At 36.4% G+C, this 24,620-nt stretch overlaps 1 protein-coding gene and 1 pseudogene across 3 annotated transcripts in view; one reads left to right on the top strand and one right to left on the bottom strand.

Annotated features, from left to right (window-relative positions):
- LOC107145946 overlaps positions 1-8,424 on the bottom strand; it is a 17,483-nt pseudogene extending 9,059 nt beyond the window's left edge.
- The window catches only part of Ppp2r5e (protein phosphatase 2 regulatory subunit B'epsilon), a 149,684-nt gene that overhangs the window by 25,245 nt on the left and 99,819 nt on the right, over positions 1-24,620 (top strand). The window lies entirely within an intron of this gene.

The raw sequence follows: 24,620 nt of genomic DNA, 5'->3' as shown, positions 1-24,620 counted from the left end.
ATCCTTTTTTTTTTTTTTTTTTTTGTATCAGGGATTGAACTCAGAGGCACTCGACCACTGAGCCACATTGTATTTTGTATTTTATTTAGAGACAGGGTCTCACTGAGTTGCTTATCACCTCACTGTTGCTGAGGCTAGCTTTGAACTTGTGATCCTCCTGCCTCAGCCTCCTAAGCCACTGGTATTAAAGGTGTGCCCCATCATGCCCAGTTAATAGTGATCAATTTTGAGGTATAGGAATGGGAGATTTTACTTTCTACCTTGACATTAAAAAGGCTAAAAAAGCAGAAGGGTAGTCATGTGTGTTAGGTCTGGCTGCTTTCCAACTAATAGGAAGTGAGCAAATTAGTGGTAGCAAAAATATATGAACACTGGTGATCATTAGATTAAGCCTTTATATAGTAAGTTACAATGTGAGGAAAGACTCCTCCTGTAGAGGAGTCTTTCAATACATTGTAAATGCTTATGCTCTATTATTTGAGATATATATGTTTATCTGTCCTTCCATCCTCCATCTACCCACCCATCATCCTTTTGCCTATCCAACTGTATCAGCTAAGAAAGAGAAGTACAACTTAAGACCTCTTTGACATAATTGGTTTCTTTTCTGTAACGAGAACTAAGTTGTTCATCTATACAGGTAAAGTTGGAAAAGTATTATTTTCGATCTTTGGCAGGAGGGTCAAGTACTTGGTAGTTTTAAGAAATAGTGTGTAGGACTTTAAAAAGTCAATCTGTTGGTATGAAATTTTTTATTCTCAAAGTTTTCTGAAATTCTTAGTTTAGTGATTTCATTGCTCAAAGTACTCGGCTTCCTGGTTGTCATACTGTACTTTAACGAGCTACACAGTAATTTGTAAATTATGTTCTTTCCTTTTCTACTCATCAGCTCATCAACACCATGCCCATTCTGTGTAAATTTACTTTAAGATTGAAATTTTGTTTTTTGTGTAATGCCATTAGAGAAATCAAGAGAGCTTAGTGGTTTGCATTTGATTTTTAGGATATTTAGTTACTGAATCAGATTTTGCTGCTTAACAACCCCCCTGCAAAACTTGATGGCTTAAAACAACAACCATTTATTTAGCTCACCATTCTGTGGTTTGGCAATTGGGCCTGGGATTAGCTGTGTGATGGATCTTATCTCCTGCAGTCTCGCTTATGTACTTGTAGTCAGCTGGCAGTTGATGGCGTCACTCATGTATCTGAGGCTGACTGTTGGTTGGCTGGGGCTGCAGGAGTCCCTGAGCTCTGTGAGTCTTGTTTACCTAGCAGGTTAGTGTGGGCTTCTCCACATGGTGATTGTGCACTTCTTTAGAGCAGCAGGAGAGGTAAAGTGCACATGTGGTAAGCACTTTTCACATTTTTATTTGCATTATGTTTGCTGTTATCTCACTGGCCCAAGCAAGTTATAAGGCCTCTGGAAATTCCAAGGGTAGAAAAAGACTCCCCACTTGTCATAGGAGGAGCTCTAAAACTGTACTACAAGTGGCATGAGTATAAGGATGGAAAGAATCTGTGGCCCTTTTTGCAGTCTGCTATAAATGTTCTTGATGGCATCATATCGGTTCAGTGGATATTCTCTATTTTGAACTTATCTAGAATTCAGGGGGCTGGGGTATAGCTCAGTTGGTAAAGTGCTTGCCTTGCATGCAAAAGCCCTGGGTTTCATACCCAGCACCACCAAAAAAAAAAAAAAAAAAAAAAGAGAGAGAGAGAAGAAAAAAAAGTAAAAAATAACAAAAAAATATCTAGAATTCACTCACTTCTTAACTGCATCCTCTGTCACCTCCTAAACCACTATCATCTTTTGCCTCCTAACAGGGTTTCTGCTTCCATCTTTGTCCTTATGCTCCACAGAGCAGCCATGGTAAACTTTTGAAATTAGAACTCAAGTTGGGCATTAATGTAATCCCAGCAACTCAGAAGGCTGGAGCAGGAGGATTGTAAATTGGAGGTCAGTCTCAGAAATTTGTGAGGTCCTAAAGAGTTTAGCCAGACCCTGGCTCAAATAAAAAATGAAAAGGGCCGGGTATGTAGCTAGCTCAGATGTAAGGTGCTCCTGGGTTTAATCCCCAGTCCCCCCCCCCCAAAAAAAAAAAAATTAGGTGGCGGCTCCTCCTGATAGCTGAGATGATGGCTGAGTCTCAATCTTGCTGGGCTAGAGGCAGCTGATCTCCCCTGTTCTGATGCTCAGCTAGACTAGCCTAATGATCTTAATGAAGGATTCATCCTATCCCTCTTAAAAATTTTTAACAGATTTTTAGTTTGATGATATTTTAGTCTTTAGGAATATAATCATTGTAGACTTCTTGTTTATGTAAATGCATAAATATATATAGGTATGTGTTATGAGGAGGGTGGAACATGGAGCAGATACTCTAAGCTGGACCTTAGAGGCTAAGGTAGTTGTTAATATCTCCTGGTAATCTTGAAATTCCTGTAAACCCCAAAGTGATTTTTACTCAGGCCTATGTATCAAATTGCTTATGTCCCACTGTGCTAAATTTCCTCTGAGCTTTACCCACCCCAGGTATGAAATTGTTGTCCTCTAAGTGTAATTTGTCCCTCACTTGACTTTCCCATAACTGATTATCAGGCTTTGAATCTGGATTCTGTTCATCCACAGTTTACCATATGCAGGCATGTGTTTGTAACATAGCTAGACCACTTATTTGGAATAATGAGATGGATAAGGATGAATAGGAGGAAAGGCACTTTGGCTTCATAAAATAATCTGAATCACAGAATATTTTAAAATAAAGACAATTATGATTTTTAAAAATTATAGTGCATATGATAGACTAAGATATAACTGGGACATGAGCCATTGAAGCAAAATGATGGAAGTATTTTTATTTTATTTATTTTTAATGCTTTCATTAGTGTATTATAGTTATACATAATAGTGGGGTGCATTTTGACATAATCATGGGTGTGTGGAATATAATTTGCTCCATTTCAGTCCCCAATGCTTCCTCTTTCCCTTCTCTCCCCTAGTCCTTTTCCTCTACGCTACTGGTCTAATAATGGAAGTATTTCTAATTCACAGTGGGATGATCTAAGTTCATCAGCAATTTTTCTTTTTTTTTTTGTACCCGGGATTGAACTCAGGGGCACTTGACTGCGAGCCATATCCCTAGCCTATTTTGTATTTAGAGACAGGGTCTCACTGAATTGCTTAACGTCTTGCTAAGTTGCTGAGGCTGGCTTTGAACTCTCCATCCTCCTGCCTCAGCTTTCCGAGCCACTGGGATAACTGGTGTGTACCACTGTGCCCGGCAGCATTATTTATTTGCCTCAGAATTTGAAGAATCTGAGAAATCTAATTTTTTCAAACCTTTGATTTGAATTAGTTACTGATTTTCGTATTAAATCCTCCCAATTTGTAAGTATCTGAAAATATGCTCCTGTGTACTAACTTGTACTGGATTAGAATCATTTTTGAAGTCTAAAATGTAAATTTCGAAGAGGATAAACTGAGACATGAAACTTATTGCTTCCTTTCTCTGGCTATTTTGGGTAATTCTGTTTGGAGCTGTCTAATGATTCAGAAGTGGATGGGTGTGTACTATGTTTTGTTATCCTAAAGCTGGGTTTTAAATTTTGAGACAGGGTATCGCTAAGTCCCTGAGGCAGGCCTGGAACTTGTGATCCTCTTGCCTCGGCTTCTGGAGTTGTTGGGGTTACAGGCATGAGCCACTGCATCTCCAGCAAGCTGGTTGAGTTAGAAAGCTGGGAATCAAAGCAAATAATTCAGTGAAATGAGGGTGCTGAAAATGACTGCAGGGATTATGGAACTGTTCTGGATTCTGGTCTATTATGACAGGAAAGGAAAGGGCTAAGAATATACATTCTGGGGTCAGACCAGCTAAAGTTTTAAATCCACTTGTACTATTTACTTGTTGGAGTGATCTTAGAAAAGTTATTTAACTTTTACCTCTATATGTCTCAGTTTCCTTGGTAGTTAAAAAAAAAAGGTGCTGGGGTAGCACAGTTGAGTTGCATTTTAGGAGTTGTTCTAAAGATTAAATGTTGTGTGTAAGAGGCTAATTACTATCATCACAAAGTAGAGCACATAGTAGATGCTAAGGCAGTAAGTATTACCTCATATTTAGGGGACATATTTTTCTCAAGAATTCAGGAAAATGATGATACTACAAGGGCTTAAACGGGTACCTAGAGCGTAGTCTTCTATGACATTTGGCCCCTACAAGAATATGGAATGCAGTTTGTGAGAGGGAAAGAATGAAGGGTAATAGCCAGAGGGAGGAGGTTGCTCAGCATTCACAAAGACTGAAGCTGTTAGGAATAGTCAGTGACATGCTTTGTAGAGGAATGGGCAGGACATTTTACATGTGTATAGTGGCTCCAAATAAGTATGCAAAGTATGCAAGGAGGGAAAACCCCACACCTGGTAATCAAGGTCAAGAGCTAGATGGGCAGGGAGAGAAACCTTGTGTGTGTAAGAGCATGTGTGTTTGAGAGTGGAGCTGGATGGGCATTTTAACAGTGGGTTTGCAGGCTTGGTTCAGGCAATCACTTTGGATTCCAAGGGCAAATAGAAGCCCTGAAGCTAGGTTTCCACAAACAGGAATGATATAAATAAACTAAGGCTGAGAAAGAATTGAGTCTTTCCTGTTGGTTTATGATAGAGGCCTAGTTTCTCAAAGTTAACCAGTCAAGTGCCCCGAGGCATAAGAGAATGACCCTGTAATTTCTTTGTGAAGTCTAGTTTTTAGTTTAAAAATTTGGGGAGTTTTGCATTTCATAATTGGTTATGAATTGAGTATCCTTTATCTGAAATGCTTGGGACTAGAAGTGTTTTGGATTTCAGATTTTTGAATATTTGCATATGCATAATGAGATATCTTGGAGGATGGAACCCAAGTCTGAACATGAAATTCATTTATGTTTCATATATTATGTTTCATATATTTCTTATACATATAAAAGATATATTTTATGCACTATTTTTAGTGTGCTTGCTTTTTGACTGACTTGTTACATAGGCCATGTTTGGAATATTCCATTTGTGAGGTCATATTGCACTGAACATTTTTTGGATTTTCAGATTAGTGCTCAATTTGTGGATTTTTTTTTTCATTCTAAAAGTTGCTGTTTTTAGTAAAGCTAATTGTTTCAGGGAGGAGTTCCAAGCTTATCCTGTGACTTCTTAAAGGGGTCCCTGAAGGCAACTAGCAATTGGATGGCAGGAAAGATGGGTTTTTAGCAGGGGTTTCCTACTCAAAGTTGGCTTCTTACGCCCTAAATAACTTCAAGGTATCTGAGTAGGTTTTGAAAGCCCATTCATAGTTCTTTATTGCTCAGTGCTTACCTGAGCTACTGAGATTTTTCCTCCCTAGCATGCATTAGCACCTAGAACAGGAAGTAATGGGTGTGTGTTTAATATTCTTGTTCTCTCAGACAGTGTGGTGTTTCTAAGCTGCATTTCTGAGGCAGTTCCTGCTACTCACTCTATTGACTTCTCTCTGCCCTCCCATTTTCTTTTCCCTGGCCTAAAATACCCAATCTCTTTTTGATAGCTTTTATATTTTAATATTTTTAATGAGATATAATTTATATACCATACAGTTCTCCAACTTACAATGTTTAGTATATTCATAGGGTTGTGCAGCTATCACCATGGTTCAATTTTGGAGCATTTTATCTTCTTAAAAGATTCCTTATCCATTGTTTATCATGCCTCATTTCCTACCTCTATCCCTGACAAACCTCATCCCAAGGCTACTCCTGATCTACTTTCTGTCTGTATAGAATTGGCTATTCTGGACATTTTATATAAGCAGAATAATGTAATATGTGACCCTTTGTGACTAAGGTCTCTCACTTAGCATCTGGTTTTAAAATTTCTTCATGTTTTAGTTTTAGCAGGTTTTTTGTTCCTTTTTATTGTCAAGTAATATTCCATCATACCCATTTTGTTTATCCATTTATCATTTGATGAGCATTTGGGTTGTTTCCACTTTTTGTTTTTTATGAATAATGCTAGTATGAATGTTCATGTACCAGTTTTGTGGACATAGTTTCAAGTTTGTTTTTGGGTAAACAAAAGAGCAGGATTGCTAGGTCATAAGATAACTCTTTGTTTAACATTTTGAGGAACTGCTAAACTGTTTTCCAAAGTTGCTGCACCATTTGGCATTACCACTAGTACTCTCTGAGGGATTGTTTCTCTACAGCCTTGCTAAGCCATGCTCTTTTTTTGATTTTAGCCATCATTTTTTAAAAATGTTTTTTTAGTTGTAGATGGACACAATATCTTTATTTTTTATTTTTATGTGGTGCTGAGGATCGAACCTAGTGCCTCAGGCATAGGAGGCAAATGCTCTACCACTGAGCAACAACCCCTGCCTCAAGTATAGCCATCATACTGGGTGTGATTAGCATTTCCCTGACATCTTTTCCTGAGCTTCTTGGCCAATTTGTATATCTTCTTGGAAAAATGTTTATTCAAATTCTTTGCCCTTTTTTTTTTTTTTTTAAGTTAACCTGGGTTAAGAATTCTTTTTGTATTCTGGAGCAAGTCTCTAATCAAAAAGATGACATATGGATATTTTCTGCCACTCAGTGCTTTGTCCTTTCTCTATATACCGATTATCTGTTTTTTCTTTAGTTGACTGTTTTTGCTCATTGCTTTTTTTTTTCTTTTGGGTACTGGGGATTGAACTCAGGGGCACTCAGCCACTGAGCCACATCCTCAGGTATATTTTTGTATTTAGAGATATGGTCTCACTGAGTTGTTTAGCGCCTTGCTTTTGCTGAGGCTGCCTTCGAACTTGCGATCCTTCTGTCTCAGCCTCCCAAACCTCTGGGATTACAGGTGTGTCACTGTACCCAGTTTGCTCATTGCTTTTTTTTTTTTTTAAATATTTATTTTTTAGTTGTAGTTGGACACAATACCTTCATTTGTTTGTATGTAGTGCTGAGGATGGAACCCAGGGCCCCTCGCTTGTTAGGCCAGTGTGCTACCACTGAACCACAACGCCAGCCCTGTTCATTGCTTTTTAACCCCTACTGATTTTGAGTTGTTGTGTTAAGATTCAGAATACCTGGGTTTTAGTCAGTTTTGCCATAAACATGCTGGTTGACAGCATGTTCATGATGATTTGCCCTGCCACACCAATCTGTGCTCCACAAAAGAGATCTTTTCTTCTGGGCATGATGTATATCTATAATTCCAGTGACCTGGGTTGGGGGATTGAGAAAGGAGGATCACAAGTTTGAGGTCAGCCTCATCAACTTGGTGAGATCCTGTCTTAAATAAAGAGGACTGTGGCTTAGTGTTAAAGTGCCCTTGGGTTCAAGTCAGCCCGGCCCCCCCCCGCCCCCCAATTAGTTTTCCCCCNNGCCCCCCCCCCCCCCCATATTTTCCTCAAAAACCGAAGTTGATTATATTATTTCCTCTACACAAATGTTCTTCTGTTTCCTGTCCATGAAAGATAAAATCTAATGCTTTTATTTGGCATTTAAAACTTTTACAGACTGATCCACTCTATTTTTTCAGCGTATCTTCTCTGCACTCCATCTCAAGTTGAAGGTCTCACCTAAATATAAATCAGTCATATCATTGTCCTACTTCATGACTCTGTGAATTTTTCTTTTCTTCACTGAGAATGCCTTCCACATCCCCTACCTCTCTTTATGAGGTAAATACTCTTTTAGAATCTAAAGAAATGTTTATGTTGTACTATGCACGTCTGGTGGCCCTTTTGCTGAATGAATGAATGAAATAAACAATACCTTTTCTTGAAAGCCTCGCCTGGCTTTTTATGCAAAGTTGTTATTTCCTTGCTTGGATTCCTAAGGTATATATTTCATATTATAATAACCTTCATATTGATTAGTAATTTATTTATAGTATTTCCTCTTTCACTTGATAACTTGTCCACTGTGTCCCCACCTCAGTTTTTGGCAGGTGTAATGGTACAGTATAAGGTGGTCAGTAAATATCTTCTGATAGAATGCTTAAATTGCTCTGTGGAACTCTTGTCAAGTTAAAGGGAACACATTTACTTTAGATTACTGGTTGTTAGTTTTCACGAGCCAGCTTAGATTATAATTGTAGAGTATATTCAGAAGGCTATGAAGACTTAAATGCTCAGTAAAGAATATTCTCCGGTTTGCATTCCAGATTTTATCAGAGACTGTTTGGAGATAGCTGGCACCAAAACCACAGCCTCCTTGCCTGTTTTTTTGAGTGTTGGGAGGGGTGAGTGAATGGTGAAGCATTCAGTGTGTGAGCAGGCGGTTATTGTCACTATATTATGATAACATCAGTTCATGTGGATTTCCTCTATTTTAAAGAAATCACCACCAAGTTTAATTACCTTTTTATCTTTAGAGCCATAAAGCTGATTTTAGTAACTTTGGGAACTTCTTTGGGAGTTACAAGATTAGATGATTTTAGTAATGCTTTAAGATTTCTTTCAGAGCAGTTTGTGCTGGTGTGCTGTTACAATCCCAGCAACTCAGAAGGCTGAGGAAGGAGGATCTCAAGCCTTGATACCTTATTGAGGCGGCCTTAAGCAGCTTAATGAGACCCTGACTCAAATAGAAAATTAAAGGGACTATGGAGTGTAGCTCAGTAGTTAAGTACCCCTGAGTTCAATCCCTGGGACCAAAAAAAAAAAAATTTTTTTTTCTTTTCAGTTCTAAGATTTCACAACTAAAGAGATTGTCTTCCCCATGATACATTTTTTAAATGTTTATTGTTTAGTTATAGTTGGACACAATACCTTTATTTTATTTATTTATTTTTATGTGGTGCTGAGGATTGAATCCAGGACCTTGCATGTGCTAGGTGAGCGCCCTACCGCTGAGCCACAACCCCAGCCCCCCATGATACATTTTTTGATTATACTGATCCTCAGTGATTTCTGACTTCTTAACCTAAGTCATACAAAACATAGCATGGTATCATGTGTTTATTCAGCATACTTTGTGCTAGATGCTGCAGTGACAAAAATGACTCACTTTGTTTAACAGTGTTTATTGAACACATATTTTATGCTATGCCTGGGGATAGAGTATGATTAAGATGGGCAAGGAACTTGCACTCTGCAGGTTGTTGCTTTTCATGGGTGTTGGTTTTCCTTCCCCAGTTAGACTATAAGATTTTTATTTTTTCTATTTCATTCCTCTAAACATCTAACATGCTGAGTAAATAGTCCTCAAGAATCATTTGATTGACTTCTTAGATGGAGTTGTTTTGATTGCCATGAAAAACTCTTCCAAGGAAACAAATGGTGTTTGGAGAAATCAGAACTTTATAATTTGTACAGTAGATATAAGGGCTTAAATGCAAGTGACTGTTCTTGCATTTAAGCCCCTATATTTAAGCCCCTATAGGTAGTATGGTAGGAATAATCTGTCCTTGTGACAGATTGTTTTGGAAAAGAAGTTTGGAAGTAGCTCATAGAATCATTCAGAACTTCTCATACTTTCTAGCACTTTTAAACAGATTTCATTTCTGAATAATAAACTTATGTATTTAGATTTTGGACTCAGAGGACACTGGCATGTGACTTCAGAACTGCCTGCTTAATCAGAACTTCAAAGAGGTTTTTCTGTTTTGCTTTGCTTTGCTCTTAAAACCAGGCCTTTCTTAGTAAAGCCCATTTGGGCCTTAACAAGGTGCTTGAGCTGATTGGGAATTTTTCCAAATGTTTTCCCTCTTATTCATCCATCTGAACCTCCTAAATAAGGGCTTTGAAAGCCCTCATACAATTCTCATAGTTTCATTATATCTAAGAGGAGACAAATTGTTTATGGTTTTCAGCTATGAAATTCATTAAAATATGTAATACTTTAAAATGTTTTAGGTGAAGGATAACAGTAGGAAGTATTAAAACAATATCTTTTAAGACAGTGTCTTTCCTTGCAGTATAAGTGTGTGATTTTAGTGTACTGTTTTTGCCTTTATTACTTTTTTTTTCTTTTGGTACTAGGATTGAACCCAGGGGCCTTAAATACTGACCACATACCCATCCCTTTTTAAAATATTTTATTTAGAGACAGGGTCTTGCTGAGTTGCTTAGGGCCTTGGCAAGTTGCTGATGCTGGCTTTGAACTCGTGATCCTCCTGCCTCAGCTTGACCAGCTGCTGGGATTACAGGTGTGCACTGCCATGCCCAGCTGCTTTTATTACTTTCTTATTGTGTTATCTCCTTGCTCTGGAACATATGTTTTTAATTTTTTTTTTTTTTTTGGTGCTGGGGATTGAACCTAGGGCCTTGTGCATGTGAGGCAAACGCTCTACCAACTGAGCATTATCTGCAGCCCAAGGAACAGTTGTTTTCAAATCCCACTGTGCAGAAGAATCACCTGAGGAAATGGCTCCAGTTGTTGCTTTTCATCTATATTTCCTAGTCTTGCTTACTCAGTACATCTTACCTGGGGAGGTGCAGGCCAGATGGTTTGGATGCCATGAGTCACAGATTGGCTGTTTATTTGGAAATATCACTATGTTCTTTTCTAATCCTACTTGGGCCAGCTGGTGCCTCATACCCCATATTCTTTGATGGCCTCAGTGCCTTTGCTATATTCATTTTCCCTACAATGGAAATCTATCTTCTATCTTCATAGAACTTGGCCTAGGAGGTGGGCTTCCTAAAAAATCTTATCTGTCTAATCTAGTTCTCCTTGATGGTGCTTTCCTCCAACCTCTATGCATAGGTAGTTTTATAAAATATTGCCAATTTTCCCTATGTGATTCTTTTAGGTATTTAGTGTATAATTTTTGATTTATGGTCTGTATTGCTCATCAGACCATTTCCATTTACTGTCTTGCTATACTAGTTATATATACAGTGTCAGGTTGTACATGGTATACTATATATTTTAAGTCTCTATATATACACATATATGTATATATGTGTGTGTGTGTGTGTGTATATACACACACACACACACAGTTGTAGATGGACACAATACCTTTATTTTACTTATTTATTTTTATATAGTGCTGAGGATGGAATCCAGTGCCTCACACATGCCAGGCAAGCACTCTACCATTGAGCCATAACCCCAGCTCCTACATGGTATAATATTATGTGCAACTTTTGTTGTTGTGTTTGAGATGGAGTCTCTCCCTATTTGCCCCTGCTGGTTTTGAACTCATGAGTTAAGGCAATCATCTTGCTTCAGCCTCCAGAGTAGTTGGGACTGCAGGTGTGTACCACCACCCTGGCTTCCTCTCTCTTTAATGTAAAAAATCATCCATTTCACTCTATGAGGTTTTTTTTTTTTTTTTTTTTTNAAGACTCATGAGGAAAAGCCAAATGTTTTCTCTGATATGCAGGTTCTGATCCATAATAAGGCGGGGTGAGGGTGGGGGAAGGGAAGAATGGAGGAAGTTTGGATTGGACCGAGGGGAGTGAGGGGAGGGAAATGAGTCAGGAGGTGGGAAGGATGGTTGAATGAGATGGTAATTATCACCCTACATACATGTATGAGTGCATGAATGGTATGACTGTGCATCATGTACAACCAGAGAAATTAAAAGTTATGCTCCACTTCTGTACAATGAGTCAAAATGCATTCTGCTGTCATGTATAACTAATTAGAACAAATAATTTTTTAAAAAATAAATAAAATTACAAAAAGAAAAAAAAAAGACTCATGAGAAAAGTAGTATCTAATTCCTAGATGACAATAGTTGTCCTTTGGTGTGTGCTGGGATGGGTTCCAGGACACCTTGTGGACACTAGACCCCAGGGATGTCCAAATTCCTTATAGAATTTGCATTGAACCTATGCACATCCCCCTGTATACTTTAAATAATACCTTGATTACTTATAACACATGTCACAAGATAAATGCTCTAATACTATAGTGTTTGGGAAATAATGACCCACCAAGAAAGTCTGTGGATGTTTGGTACAGATGATTTTATATATATATAATATAATATAATATACGCCACCATGTATATTCCCTCCTTTTCAGGCAGCTTTGTTTTTAGTTAACTGATGCTCTGGCTGGGTAGTGGAGTTCAGGACTAAATAACCTTCCTTTTTTGGTGGTGGAAGTGGAAGTTGGCACCTTCTGTATTCCACTGTGTTTTATTTTTTTATTTAGACACAGGGTCTCACTGAGTTGCTAAGTGCCTCACCATTGCTGAGGGTAGCTTTGAACTTGCTATTCTCTTGCCTCAGCCTCCTGAGCGGCTGCAATTACAGGTATGTGCAGCTGTGCCCAGCTCCACTGTGTTATGAAACCTTTTTACAAGTAGTTGCATTTCTTAAAAATTACCTGTGAAGTATATGCCTGTATATAAATGATTTTTGTGAAATTTTCATTTTAAATTTGGAATTAATAGTTTTATGGGGGAAAATCATTGACACCTGACACACAATAATTTTTCACTTAAAATTCCAGATATTTACTTTAAAGAATTATTCTGCTTGTAATTGGGAGGTTTTGTATTTCATACTTTCTGACACTGGTTTCCACTTGTGGGCCACAAAAACTGAAGGGGTATGTGAAGGTATTGTAAGGGACCAGCATTCAAATGAATCCTCATTTAGTGCAGACTAAATACATAGTAGGCCTTGGGTGTAAATATTTTTTACATGTGATTAAAAAAGATTTATTTAAAAGTACTTATTTGGTTTATAAAAATATGTCATATTTTCTTTAATTATATTAGTGATGCAGTTGCCATTATATGAAGATCCAAGAAAACCTTAAATCTTTCCAGTGAGTCACATACATGAAGTTTACATTTTGTTTTCTTAAACTATGTGAAGAAGTTAGTAAAGTGGTCAGAAGGACCACCTGAAATTATACATTCATTTAGATGTAAGTACCTGTTAAGGAGTTTCTGTTGTAAGTACAAAGAAATTAAGAGAATTTAAGCAACCTTTGTTACATAATAAAACATACATTGTCTTTTTAACAGATAAAGACCTGTAAGTCCCAAGACAAAAAACAGTAAACATTCAGAAAAGCCCACAAGAGTTGGTTGATTCTATCTAGACAGCTTAAGTTATAAAGAAAAGATAGTAACTCCATTTCTGATAAGATGGTTAGTTTTTTTTGACTCATTGGCATTTTGCTCAAAATAAGATAAAAAGGAAAAAAAAAAAGAAAAAAAAAGAAAAAAATCAAAATAAGAAATTCAGTTACTATCAAAAGTAACAGCCATTATATTATCATTTTGTGAATAAGAAAATGAAATTTGTTGGAATTTGAACGTTAGAGGAGTGAGATGCTAAATGATAACCACTACCCTAAGTGTGTTTCTGGCCATTAAAGGAACATGTTCTATGACATCTTGAATTGATTGATGATTTACCAGTTTCTGGATACACTTTGAGCAGGTTCTTATATTATTCTCAGTTATTTTCCCTGTATTCTGGTAGTTCTATTTGGAGGGGAAGAGGTGTGGTGAAATCCAGAGATGGTACTCACAGTCAGGGAAGAAAATATTGCAGTCTTTTGATGAGGAGCCAACATTTGTGAAATCCCATGGAGTTAGTCTTCAGAGCCAGGGTTCTAATTGGCTGATGATTTTCTTCAAAGTTGTTTTGCTTCCTTGCTTTTTTCAAAGGACAGGAAATACTGTCACACCCACATTTATGCATTTCTGTATAAGGTGCTTAGAAATGATATGAGATGGATATTGTACATTTGTAATAATTACTTGAATAAAGGTCAAAATATCATGGAAAAATGGGAAAACTTAAGTAGGAGAAAAGAGTTTATTTTTACCAATTTAGAATGTTTCATTTAAAAGCAGTTAAACTGACTAGAGCTGTGGATAGGGGGAGGGGTTCTGGAGTGGTTTAAAGGCCATCTCTATAATGGTGAGTTGCCTGACATTTTGTTTTGAAGTGTGTTTGCCTGTGTATTTTAGAACCAGAAAAATTTCTTGAAAATTTCCTTTTTTACTGTGCATCTAGATAAAATCTATTTTATTCCAAATCTAGAGTTAAGATTTTAATTTTTTATTAATTGTCACATCTGTCAATCTTTCAAACATTTTGCTTCTGTGATTATTTATTCAAGATTTAAGTAGGAGAAGAAAAGTCACATCAATTAGTTTTGAGCTTTTAGGTCAATAAATTGAAAAGGAAAATTAGAATCATTTAAATGTACATGTAAGGTTTTGCTAAATTAAACTACTCTGTATGTATGTTCTTAGCTGTTGTTTGCTGTGGTTCAAGAGGGCAGCTGGGTGAGGTTTCTTAACTCTTTGAGGTTGATTTGGCAAATTTAATTACCCCTTAAGTGGCTTACTCTTAAGGGTTTAGCAATGTCAGTATAATGTTGATGGATAAATTATGAACACTGATACATTCCAATGTATTAGAATAATCCACAAAACTTGACATGAAAGTGGTAACATTCACCAAAGCAAGTCTGAGACTTATATTTGAAAATTAAGGTCTGTAGACTCATATATAAGTCTGGGTCTTAAAAAATATTATAATAGGCTTTAAAAAACACATTTTTTAAATGTTAAGCATCATTAGCAATTAGGGAAATGCCATTGAGAACAACAAATTTTATCTCACACCAGTCAGAATGGTAGCCATCAGAATACAAATAATAGCTGGGCTTGGTGGTGTATGTCTGTAATCCCAGCAGTTTGGGAGGCTAAGAGGAGGATTGCGAGTTCAAAGCCAGTCTCAGCAAAGGTGAGGTGCTAAGCAACTCAGTGAGACCCTGTCTTTAAATAAAATACAAAATAGGGCTGGGGATGCGGCTCAGTAGTTGAGTGCCCCTGAGTTCAATCCCCGGTAACACTACCCCCACCCCCTGCCAAAAAAAAAGAATACAGATAATAATAGATGCTGGAGAGGATGTGGAAAAATAGGAACACGTAGTGATACATACATACCCATTCTTATAGCAGCACAGTTCACAGTAGCCAAACTGTGGAACCAGCCCAGATATTCATCAGTGGATAAATGGATGAAGAAAATGTGGTGTGTGTGTGTGTGTGTATGTGTGTGTACACATACACATATATATATATGTATGTATATGTGTGTGTATGTATTTTTTTCATTCAGAAAGAAAAATGAAGTTATGTCCTTTGCAAGAAAATGGACCATTATGTTAAATAAGTCAAACTTAAAAGGTTAAAGGTCATTATGTTTTCTTTCCTGTGGAAACTAAAGAGGAAAAAGGAAAAGAAAGATGGGGAGGGGTAGATCTAAGGAAAATCAAAGGGAGATCAGTAGAGGAAAGGTACTAAGGAATTGGAGATAGTGTGTGGGGGGAAGTGCTGGGAAGTGATACTGGTCAAATTATGTTGTTAAATTGTATATTGTGTGCATGTACAAATATATAATAGTAAATCCCATCAGTATGAACACTTATAATAAAACAATAAAAAATGTGGGGAAGGGGCTAGGGTTGTAGCTCAGTGGTAGAGCATTCACCTAGTGGGTTTGATCCTCAGCACCACATAAACAAAACAACACAGATAAAATAAAGGTTAAATTCTTTAAAAAAAAAAAAAAGAAAAAAGAAAAAGAAAAAAAGTGGGGAAAAGAAAAAATGCTTACATCCTTGTTAAAAAACCAAACAAACCAAATTAGTGTATATTCTTTCAGACTCTTTAATTTGTCTATTATTTTTATACAAATAAGATTGTACTTTTCCCTATCGTCAGGCTTTCACTGAATATTCTCAGTCCTGTTAATTTTTGTTAGTTGGATGAGTCAGAAAGTGATGAGTCAGAAAGTGGTATCTAATTTTTATTGTAAAACGATAAAAAGTCCTTTTTTTTTTTTTTTTTTTTTAGAAAAAAAAGAACAAATAACTTGACAATTAGGGACAGGAACATTATCTCCTCTGTGTAGTTGATCATCATTATTGCTGAGGTTGAGAAACCCTGTGCTATAGTTTGGATCTTAAGTGTCTCCCAGAGGTCCATGTGTGAAAGCTTGTTCCCTAGAGTGGTGCTATTGTTGGAGGTCATTGGGAGCATGCCCTGGAAGGGGAGAATGAGACCTTAGCCTCTTCCTGTCTTTTTCACTTCCCAACCATGAGATGAGTGCTTTTGCTCCACTAGTGCTTCTGCTAGGATGTGCTGCCTCAGTACAGGTGCAAAGCAGTGAGGCTAATTGATTATGGATTAAAACCTCCAAAAGTGTGCACCCAAACGAACCTTTTCTAATTATTTCAGGTATTTGTTATAGGGACAGAAAGCTTAACACACTGTGTCCTATACCAAGGAGTTATCTTTTTCCTTAAACTGTTTCTTACTCATTTTTTGTGACTACATGCCAGACTGACTTTTTAGAGTGGCTGGCTAATTTGGTTACTTTTTTGTGTGTGTGCTGGTGAGAAAACTGGCTGTAACTTGGTTACTTTTGAAGACTGTGTTGCAGTTTCTAGTTTTAAAAAATATTTTGCTCAGAGACTGAGACTGGCAATTGAGACTGGCAGGTAGTTAGGTAAAGCTTGACAAAGTGAATTAAGCCTGGTTTCTTTTCTGGGTTGTTTAAAGACTTAGCTTCAGAGTTTTGGTAATTTCTGGGTGAGAAGATTGGCTGTCATTACTTTGATAGTAAGTATCTTTCCATTCAGATGCAGAAGTAAAAAAAATCACTTAGCTTAACCCCCAAATCAAAATCAAAACAAAATATCCCAAAATGAAAACAAAACACTTAGTGAGCAAGGTGAGCCTAAAGTAACTATTCTTATTCCACATTTCATGTTTGTACTTGACCTAGGCTAGCGTAAGAGAAACCTAACTGGTATGACTGTCCTAATGCGTTTTCAGCGAAGAGGCTGGGAGGGTCCAAAAGAATGTTTTGAGTCATCAGATCCTTTTAAAATGCCGAATTCTTTCCATGGGGTTAATTTAAACCTGTTATGACCCTTTAAAAAATCTTCACAAGAGGCCTCAGAGCTATAACAACATGGAATGTTGCTTGTTTAGTAGAAGTCTTTCAAAGGACATCTTTATATTTGGCAACATTTCTTCTGTTATCAACCATCATATAAGATAGAAACAGGAATTTTTGAGTTCTTAACTGGAAAGAACAAGCCATTTGTGGTAGAGAGTCTCATGAACTTCTTTTTCTTTTGAGTGAGAAGGATGCTCATAAATAAAATAGATAGCTCTTCATTTCCCAAGACAATTTAGGTTTAGGTTAATATATGAAGTATATATGAGGGTGTAAAAATTTAGCCATATTTACTTAAGATACACCTGTAATTCTTGTTCAGAGATATTAAACTGTTATGTTATTGAAGAACAAAGAGTCATTGAGTTTGTTTTATGATCATAGAGGAGAAATTTTCCGGGCTACCTAGGCCCAAGGGAATGTAAGTTTGCCCTTTTGTGTTTTGTTGTCTTTCTTTGTTCCCTTTGTTTCTTGTTTCATGTTCCCCAGTAAAAAATGTGATACAAACCTGAAATGTGAACCACATAATATAATTCATATTTCTAGGAGCCAGGTTTAAAAAAATAAAAAAAGGAAACAGATGAAATTAATTTTCATAATATATTTTATTTAATTCATTATATCTAAAATATGGTTGGTTATCTGTTGGTATATGAGGGGGGTTGGTTCCAGTACCGCTGCAGATACCAAAATCCACAGATGCTTAAGTCCCTTATAAAATGGCATAATATTTACATATGACCTACTAATCTCTAGCATACTTGAAATCATCTCTAAATTACTTATACTGTCCAGTGCAGTATAAATGCTATGTGAGTAGTTATTATACTATATCATTTAGGCATTAACAATGAGGAAAAAAGTCTGGACGTGTTCACCATAGACACAATTTTTTTCCCCCAAATGTTAGTAGTTCAGGGTCCTTGAATCCATGGATATTAATAAAGCTATGTGTATGAAGGGCTGATTGTATTACCTTTTCAACATCTAACTAATATAAAAATGAGTGATTTTGCATTCTTGTTTTAATACTACGTCTTTGAAATGTTATGTGTATTTTTCAGTTATAGCATATCACAATTATAGCTAGTTAAATTCGAGTGTTTAGTAGTTGCATGTGGGCCAGCAATTGCCATATTGGATAGCATAATCTTAGTTTATTTTTGCTCCGAAAGAATTTTATACTTAATAGTTACAGGATTTTCAGGCAAAGGTGTTCATATACTAACACACATATAAGAAAAATACATACATTTGTATGTTATAACCTCAATTATTATCTGAAACACCCCAAACATCATGTTTTAGTGTTGTAGTTGATGGCATAAACTGGTATGGGCTTTATTATATTTATAACTGTGCATGCTCCAATTTTTCAGTGATGTGTTCTTTGAAAACAGGTATAGTAGATGAATAAAGCATCATCCAAAGAAAAGGAAAATGACTTTTTATTGAATTAAATTGTAACATATAATGATATAAACATTTAAAACCTCAGTGTTATCAAGAAGTTTGTTCATTAGTGAAATACAGAAGTTTGCTCTTTGGTGAACAACATTGAGTGATGCTACATAAATTCATGAAGAAAAAAATGGACTCCACTTCCATTAATGACTTTATAAGTTGAAGGTAGGACTAAGTTGGATTTAAACTTCAGTAAATGAAACTTGGAGTTTTGGGACAAAAATGGATTGTATTGATTGAGGTATGTGAGAGGTAGTGACACTTGAATGATGAATCAGTGTGCTTTTTTTCTTATACTTTTCTTTTTTTTCAGTTGATACATTGTAGTTGTACATAATGATAGGATTTGTTGTTATATTTATACATGTACATAATATAACACATAATTTGGCCAGTATCGCTCTGAATCAATGTTTTATGCTCATTTTTCATGTTCTGTGGTGAGCTTGTATTACTTTTTAAATCAGAAATAAACTCCCAAGGAAAAAAGTCTAAAGGAAAGAAAAATATCTAGATCCCCAAACCACCAATAGTACACAAAAGTGAAGAGGTTTGAAGACCTAAATTATAATTATGGTCCTGTCATTAACCATCTAGGTGATTTGGGGTAATTTGTTAATGTATATGAGTTTCTGTTGATTCATTTGCAAAACCAGAGGTTAAAAGGTAGATTCTTTAGATCTTTTTAGTTGCCTATTGGGCAACGTGTTTTTTTTTTTTTTTTAAATAAAAAATGAAGGGAGTTAAAAAAATATAAAAATGAAATGAAGGGAGTTAGTAGCTGTGTTTGTTGCAGGGGCTGGGTACAGTGGGTGCAGGTGTGGCTTTATGTGCAACTGTGTTTAAAATAAATTACTTATTATAGAAATGTGGATTTGAGACAGTTTATCTCTGTTTGTGTTATGTGCTGGTATCATAGGTACTATAGGGACATAGATATAATTAATTTAATTCCAAAAGGGTATATCTTATTGCAGCTTGAGGTTAAATTAAGCGCTCTAAGAGAGGTGTAAGGAAGGGAGCAGAAAGGAAGGGAGAAATCATATTAGGCTGAGGTAACAGCTAGGAAAGTCTCTATGGAGGAAGCAGCATTTGAGGAGGCATCTGTGAATGGGTAGAGAGGGGGAAGAAGCATCTGATATGACCAGACCAGGGGGATGAAGGCTTGGGTGTTTGAGGAAGGTTCTTGCTGTATTGCCCAGGTTGGCCTAGAACTCAGGGCTCCAGTGATCCTTTTGCTTTAGCTTCTGGAGTGCTGGTACTATAGCTACATGCCACTGCATCCAGCTTATTGTATGAGCTTTTAACTGAGCCATGGTAACCCCAGTTTGACTGGGGTATAGAGTTTATATGGTATATAGCAGGGAAGGAGGTACCAGGAAAGCAGGAATGGGATAGGAAAGGAAATGGAAGGGGAGGATGGTGGAGTACTCTTCATCTCATGTGTTGCAGCTTTATATTGTGGTGTGACCCCAACAATGCTGTTAATAAACACTTGTGGTGGGTTTTATATTTAGTATGCATATAATTTAGTACACGTCACACAATAAGAATGCTGGTATATATACCTAGTATATATTTGTTTATAGAATGTGAGAGAGAAAGAAAGTAAGGGACAGAGGAGAAGGAAGAAGAGAAAAGTAAAGAGGAGGTATGAGAGAGAGAGGAGCTAGAATTACAGGTAATTAGGGTACAACTTTTAGAGGAAATGCCTTTAGGGGGTTTCTCTCACACATGTTGCTCATGTTTGTGTGGTTACATACACAATAAAAAATTCTTATACATTAAAATATCTGTAGATTTTTTTTATACTTGGAAAAACAAAAAAAGAAAACAGGGAAGAGGTTATTCACATTTCATAGTCGACCTTGTTGCTAGTATACTTTGATTTGAATAGCAGCCCTACCAACTTGCTTGTGAATCTGAGTGATATCAGGCCAAAATTGTACAAAAGAAATTGATGCTTCATTGGATAGAACATTTACTTTTGTAAAAACAAGGAAGCTGAAAAAGAAAAAGCTATTTAAAGAAATGACTGTTAAGTTTGGATATAGTAATTACTTCAGGGGAAAGTTTTCTTTCTTTTTTTAAAGTAAGGAGTGCTATGACATCGTCCCTTAATATCAGAATATTGTCAGAAGTGTAATTTCTGAGGTGAGGTGAGCAAGCTTGCCAAGTTTGCTAAGGGCAATTGTTTTTTTCTGTTTAGTATTGCTATAAATTAAAAAATGTCATTGGTGTGCATGTGTTTATTATAGATCATTAAAATATTAAGCCATCAAAATTAAACTTTGTGGTGCTGGTTAAATGTTTTTAAACCTCCCTGTATCTTCAATAGCCTGAGAAAACTGTGAAGGACTTCAAAATATACTTTAGAATAGCTTGGCTTTAGAATTTGTGTTTGACTTTGTAAGTTCTGAATATTTCTTTTTGGTTTGAATTATAGTATTATTTCTGTGGTCCTGAAAATGATTTGTAATAGCCTCATACTTGCCGTTGTCTCATTCTTAAGGAGCTGCTTTTAACTCTTGAGTATTTGTGGGTAATGGAATCAGTGCATGCTTAAGACAGATGAAAAAATATTAATAGTAGTGTTAATGCAGGCAAGTTCTTTCTGAAAAAGAGAATGGTTAGAAACTCTTGGTACTCTTTATACTTGATCCTGTGTGTGTCAGGGGAGGGTTACCATCCGTTTGGATGCATCCAGTTTCCCCTTTTAGTCTATTATGTCTCTGTCTTTAGGCTTGAATTTTCTCTAGTCCAGATTTGCATTTCTAGATATTGGTTGGCACTTCAAATTTAGCATGTGCACATTTCTCCAGCATCTCTTCTTTTGTGATTCACCATTTTAGGGAAAGACACCATGCCTTCTTTTGTGGACTGAACTCCATCTCTCTGGTCCTGAATCTTTCTGCCAAACCCTCAGTGGCTTTTTGGGCCTCTCCTGCCTTGTCCTCCCATCACTGCTATGCTTTCATTTTTCCTATTGCAGAAGCCCCCAGTAGGTCTCTCTGACTCCAGGTTGGCCCCATTTGAGCTACCTTTCACAGAGCTGCCTCATGAGTTGATAGAATGTTCTATGGACTTCCACCATAGAAAATGGAAACCCTTTGACTGCCCCTGCCTCCCTCTCTGAGGCTCCCTATATCCATTTGCACATTTGGTAGACTAACTGCCAGGAGCTGTCTGGGTTGAATGAATTTGCCTCTTATTCCTCTCTGCCTTCACAAGGATGATTCCTTGGCCTGGAGAGCCTGTCTTTCTCTTATGCTTCTGGCCAATTTCTTTGGCTCTCTCAACACTTGGCTCAGATATCATTTATCATAAGTGGAATTGTGTCTTCTTCTCTTCCTTCCCACTTGGCTTTAGTATTCTATGGTACTTATTGCTTTGGTGCCATAATTAGGTGAATGTCTTTTTCCCATAAATCTATTAAGTTATTTTATTTCAAATTGTGACCTTGCCTTTCCTTGTTTCCCTTCCTTATTCTACTTTTTTTTTTTTTTCTCTATTGCTCTTGTCTTCTTTCAACATACTCTGTAAAGGTCTTCTTGGTAATGTTTATTTCTGTACCCTGCTTTAACATAAATTCACTGGGGTAGAGCTCTTCATCTCTTTTGTCTGCTGTTATAGTATCAGTGCCTGTTACTGTGTCTCATACTTAAAAAATACAAATATTTTTGGAAGAAATGTGTATTTGTATGTCCAGGTTCCCACTTCCAGTAGGCATCGGTAAATTGAACTGATGGTGAACAGTTTATTCTATTAGACTTCCTAGGAGATGTCTGCTTGTGCTCCTGTTTGGTACTTAGAAGTACATCTAATTAAATACTTTTAAGGATTTGTTGTTGTTGTTAGCGGGCATTGAACTTGGGTACTCAACCACTGAGCCATATCCCCAGCCCTGTTTTGTGTTTTATTTAGAGACAGGGTCTCACCGAGTTGCTTAGTGCCTCACTGTTGCTGAGGCTGGCTTTGAACTCAGCGATTCCCGTTTCAGCCTCCTAGCTGCTGGGATTACAGGTGTGCTCTGCTTGGATTACAGGTGTGCGCCACTGTGCCCTGCTACTTTTAATGATTTTATGCATTAAAACAAATTCCTTCTTTTGTGTAAGTCTGAGGTTCTGTCTATTAGTTTCATATGTCTTACTCTGAGATGTGTTTCACATCCACTCATATAACCCTCTTTCTTCTATAAGCTAAAACTCAGCAACTAAATAACTTAAGATAATATTTCCCTAAAGCTCATGCTTTCAGAATACCGTCCACATGGAGTTCGAAATCACATGTGCCCCATGACAGCATATTTCAAGTGTTTTTGCTTGTGTAAGCTTGGAAGAATTTTGCATTTTTGTATTGATTTTGATTTTTTTTCACATTTAGATAGTTGCATAGCATGTCATTTCCAGTATATTATAAAGATCAATATTTAAGAATCTAGACTGTTTCATTCTTAAATATGCAGCCAGAGGAATTTGTTACCACCATCGTCTCCTAAGCAATGAAAAAGCTCTTTAGCCCTTTTTAAAAATTTTTTTTTCAGTTGTTAATAGAGCTTTATTTTATTTATTTATATGTGTTGCTGAGAATTGAACCCAGTGCCTCCCACATGCCATAAAAGTGTGCTACTGCTGAGCCCCAGCCCCAGCTCTAGCCCTTTCTTGTTGGAAGTTATATTTCTGTTTGACTCTGCAAAATTGTATCAGAATAAAAAACATATTTTATACTTGAAAGTCTTATGATGAACCTTTTCAAAAAAATCAATTTAAGGTTTAAAAAAAAAAAAAAGAAGGGCTGGGGATGTGTCTCAAGCGGTAGTGTGCTTGCCTGGCATGTGCGGGGCACTGGGTTCGATCCTTAGCACCACATAAAAATAAAATAAAGATGTTGTGTCCACCGAAAACTAAAAAATAAAAAAAAAACTTTCTCTTTCTCTCAATCTCTCTCTCTCTAACAAAAAAAAAAAAAAAAAAAGCAAGCAAGAAAGAAAATGCCTTGTGATCATAAGGCTCTAAATGTTAATTCAGTTCAGAAGAAACAGAACTTGTTGACATTACCATATAATTCAAACCAAATAAAGCAATTACACATTTTGATAAATGTTAGAAATAAAAATTGAGTATTTATTGGAAATAAACCTGTTAAGGAGGTGAGTAAGGCTGTGCGTCGTCTTCTTCTTCTTCTTCTTCTTCTTCTTCTTTTTTTTTAAATAAACCTTTAGTGTTCGGATGAATATTGATTATTTCCAGACTGAGGATTCAGCATCAATTCTATTCCATATCTTTCTTTTTTTTCCTTCTGTCATTAAAAATCACTCACAAGTCCTATTTATGTAAATAAAAGATGGGCATAGTCAGAATTCTATAATTGTAGTGTCATTCAGTCCTTCAAATTGTTTGAGTTATATGTCAAAAATCAATCTATCGCCAAAGATTCTTTTTCATGAAAACAACTAGACACTCTTTCAATATTGTTGAAAGCAGTGAAACTGCCAGGGTTACAAAAGAATTTGCTTTCAATTATTAGTTATTCATTTTCTTAATAGGACATCAGTTTCTCAATTGGCTCTTTGATGAGAGCAAATGAAGTAAGCTGTGCTAAGGTTGGGGATCAGTGACTGGTGTGTCTCTCCCTTTCATAAAGTGGTAAATGGAAGATTTTAAAAGGGGAGCTGGAAAAGGAGTCTCTCAGCTCAGTTTCCAACAAGATTTTAGGCAGATGGGTTTTAAGAAGGAATAAAAAAGAGAATTAAACTTTAGAAATGGATTTTCTTTTAATGATCTATGGTGAAGGATTGGCAAAGGCTGTTTAAAGGCTGTTGAAGCTGAGTGGCGGGTATGTCAGGGATTATACTTTCTACTTATGAGTATATTTAAATATTTACATATTAAAAAGTAACCAAAGCAACAATTCGCTTTGGAAAGTGTTACTATATGAATGTTCCAGTTTGAGAACCATTTTCTTTGATACCACTGATAACATTAGTCACAGTGCCCTATTGTATTTAAATGAATTAATATTTAAAAATTTCCCTGTTTTACTTTCTAATTTGATAAATATCGATAGATTTAATCCACATTTAAAGCTCTTTGGAGTCCTTGATAATTTTGAATAATGAAGTACCCTGAGACCAAAAGATTGAAAATTGCTGTCCTAGAATTTCCTGGTATTTTAGTTACATGTTAGTTTAATTTCTTTAATTTTTTAAAAATTATCAGGATATCAAACATTTAATGTATTTTTTTTTTTTTTTTGTAGTTGTAG

The sequence above is a fragment of the Marmota marmota genome, unplaced genomic scaffold, assembly GCF_001458135.2.
Source record: "Marmota marmota marmota unplaced genomic scaffold, marMar, whole genome shotgun sequence".
Lineage (NCBI taxonomy): Eukaryota > Metazoa > Chordata > Mammalia > Rodentia > Sciuridae > Marmota > Marmota marmota.
The sequence above is the reverse complement of the archived record's forward strand: the minus strand, read 5'-3'. Positions and strand labels throughout refer to the sequence as shown.